The sequence below is a fragment of the Octodon degus genome, unplaced genomic scaffold (genome assembly GCF_000260255.1).
Source record: "Octodon degus isolate 3935 unplaced genomic scaffold, OctDeg1.0 scaffold00014, whole genome shotgun sequence".
Classification (NCBI taxonomy): Eukaryota; Metazoa; Chordata; class Mammalia; order Rodentia; family Octodontidae; genus Octodon; species Octodon degus.
The window spans coordinates 21,821,015-21,824,597 of NW_004524590.1; the positions used below are offsets into that span (position 1 = coordinate 21,821,015).

The 3,583-nt window shown below is 36.5% G+C and overlaps 1 protein-coding gene across 1 annotated transcript in view; it reads left to right on the forward strand.

Moving 5' to 3' along the window:
- R3hdm1 (R3H domain containing 1) overlaps positions 1–3,583 on the forward strand; it is a 213,253-nt gene that overhangs the window by 140,583 nt on the left and 69,087 nt on the right. The window lies entirely within an intron of this gene.

Here is a 3,583-nt window from a genome sequence, read left to right on the forward strand (position 1 = left end):
TATTGAGAAACAAATAGCAATGAGACAGTTTCAAACCAAATTGGTAGGACAGTTTCAATAATTAACACATTGCATACATTCTTCCTAGTGGTTAATTGCTATGCAAGATGCGGGCATGATATCCTATTTACAAAGTCTATTAGAACAAATCCCTCTATTCATTAAGAGAATATAACTATATATCCTAACCACTCAAGTGCATTTTAGACAGCCGCATTACAAGTAAGCATTTCATTTGGATAGTTAACTATGTGATCTTTGAGTTTTCTTCTCACTCTTAAAAGGTGTGGGTTTTTAAAATTAGCCTAAGGGGGTCCTGGCCTTAGCTCAGTTGTTTAAGTGGCTGCTTCCACAAAGCAGTCAGCCTCAGGTTGCTGTAGTTCGATGCCCACAACACTACAGCCAGCCAAACTACCCCTCAGGGCACTTAGAGCAAAAAAAATAAATAAATAAAATAAAATTAGCCTAAGGAAAACATAAAAAGTGTACATGAACTATAAAAATTAAATAGTAGTAATTCAAGAATAGGCCAATTTGGAGAAAATTAACATCTTAACAATATTAACTACAAATCTAGAACTTCTTATTTTGTTTTGGGCTTTGTTTGTTTATTTGTTTGTTTGTGGGGGGCGGGACCAGAGATTGAACTCAGGCCCTTATGCTTGCCAGGGAAGCACTTTATTCCACTGAGCCATCTCCCCGGCCCCATACAACTTCTTGTTTTAAACAAAGGCACAAATTTCTGCTGTTCCTATATGTAGGAATAAAGATTCTCAATAGATGATTTAAGATCTTTCCCAGGTGTCATAGACAGTAGAAGTTTTCAGTTTTGTACTAACGGACAAGCCAACTAGCAAAGCATAAGAGTCTGGGAATATCGACATCATTTTTTTTTTTAATTACTTATTTATTACATTTATTTATTGTGTGTGTGTGTGGCCAGCTCAGCCCACTAGGGGGTGGGGCTGGCTGGCATGTGGTGCTGGGGGATCGAACCGCGGTCCCTGTGCTTTGACAAGCTTGTTTCAAGTAGGTGCTTTAGACCACTGAGCCATCTCTCCAGCCCCTATCGACATCATTTTATAAAGTTAATTTCTTCTACTAATTTCATTTTAATTTCTGTTTGTTCTACAGTATTAAGCAAGTAGTAGTATTATTTTTGTCCTGTTATTTTCTGTTACTCTGCACTAACTATAGGTCCCTGGATAGCCTCTTTCTTAAATGTATATTTTGTTCAGTTTCCTCAAATTTTTCTATTGTGTGTTGTGAATGTTTTTTTAATCATTTATTGTAATTTTTACATAATGGAAATGAGTTCTTTGTCTCCTGATGAGGTGAATCTCTTCTCATAAAGTTAACTATTTTTCATGTCAAAAAAAAACTGTATTAACTCCAGGGGCCGGGGAGATGGCTCAGTGGAATAAGAACATCCCTAGCAAGCACGAGGGCCTGAGTTCAATCCCCGGTTCTGAAAAAAAAAAAGAATTAAATCCAAATACAGAGACAAAGTATGAATACATATTTAGGTCTTTCTTAATTTTTCTAGAAATATTTTCTAGTTGTTGAATAGATGCTACACATATTTTATTAAATAATCCCTAAAAATTTAATATTTTTAGATGCTATTCTAAAAGAAATTATTTTAAATTTCATGTTTTATTTTTTGATTATTGACATCTAGGAATAAAATGGATTTTTGCATACTGGTATTTTATTTCATGGATTTTTAAAATTTTTTTTATTTTTTAATACTAAAGACAGCCCACATGCTAGGCAAACATTCTGCCACTAGCATCCTCAGCACTTCATTTTTTAATTATTTTATTTTGAAACAGATTCTTGCAAAATTTCCCAGGCTACCCTCAAATTTAGAATCCTCCTGCCTCAGCTTTCCAAAAAAATAGCTGAGTGTAGAGTTGTACAACCATCCCTAACTTCTTCTTTCTGCTAGGTTTTGTTTGGTTGGTTGGTTGGTTGGTTGATTTTTGGTGTTTTGTTTTGTTTTGTTTTGTTTTGTTTTGTTTTGTTTTGTTTTGTTTGAAAGACAGGGTTTTGCTAAGTAGTTCAGGCTGGTTTAAGCTCTCAGCCAGCCTCCCAAGTGCTGCAATTACAGGCATGTACAACCACACCCTGTGCTTAACGTTTTGAGATGAAATGCCATACTATTTCCACAGCCGGTTCACCATTCTCCATTCCCAACAACTATGAATTAGAGATTCACTTTCTGCACTTTAACAAAACTTTATTTTAATAGTAGCATCCTAATAGTGTAGAGCAGTACCTCATTGTAGTTTTTACTTGTATTTCAGGAGTCAATCAGGAGTCTAATAATTGTTATTGCTGAGCATCTTTTCATCATGATCGTTGGCCATCTGTGTATCTTCTTTGGAGAAATGTCTATTCAAATCCTTAGCCAAATCTTTTTTTTTTTTAGGTCCGATTATCTTTTTGTTGCTGAGTTTTAAGAGTTCTCAATATGATCTGAATGTTATAACCCTTCTCAGACATGAGATTTAAAAGTACTTTCACCCATTTTGTAAAGTTGTCTTTTCACTTTCTTGATAATGTCCTTTGAAGTGTTATTTCTGGTTTTTGGTTTGTTTTTGTTTTTGTACTAGCAACCAAACTCAGGCCTCTGCACTTGCCCAACAGTTTTTCATTAAGTCTACCTTTTTGTTGTTGCTTTCACTTTGATACCATATCTAAGAATTCATTGTCCAAAGAAAGTCATGAAGATTTTTTTCCCTGTTTTCTACTTAGAGTTTTTTTGTTTTGATTCTAGCTTCATTCTTCTGTAGTGTCTGTGTTTTGGTTAGGTGGGTGTTTTATTTTGTTTTGTAGACAGGGTCTCACTATATATTCCAGAGTGGCCTTGAACTCACTATGTACCCAGGTTGGCCTCAAATTTCCATAATCCTCCTGCCTCAACTTCCCAAGTGCTGGGCTTGCAGGCATGCACCACCACAAGCGACATATTCTGTAGCATTGCTGTCCTTACACCAGTAGTGCATTGTGCTGTTTACAGTAGATTTGTAGTTAAATTTTTAAAATGGGAAGTGTATCTTTTTAATTGTGTTCATTTTCAAAGTCTTCTAGCTTTATTATTTTTTTAAATCATATATTTGGTGCCGGCTCTCCCTATGCAGCTCACACTCCTCTGTGCAGTGATACTCCTCTATCTCAGGCTCCCCAGCTCTGGGATCACAGGCGTGTGCCACCATGCTCAGTTTCAGTGGCCTGTGGGTTCCTGGGCTGGCATGGCATACAGTTCCAGGTACTGAACCCAGGTCCTTGCACTTGCCAGGCAGGTGCTTAAACCGCCAAGCTAGCTCCCCAGCCTAAGTTTTCCAGTCTTCCCAGTTAGTCTCAAACTTGTAAGGATCTTTCTGCCTCAGCCTCCCAAGTGCTGGGATTACAGGAGTGCATCACCATGCCCAGCTAAATCAGTCTTAACAAAGATGTATTTACATTTACTTAGGTTGTCATTGACTTCTTTTGCAGTTTGTCTTTAGATTTGTCTGTTTCCCTTAAATTCCACCAGGTTTTTATAATATTTGGATATAAGGCAATTTATATTTTTTTA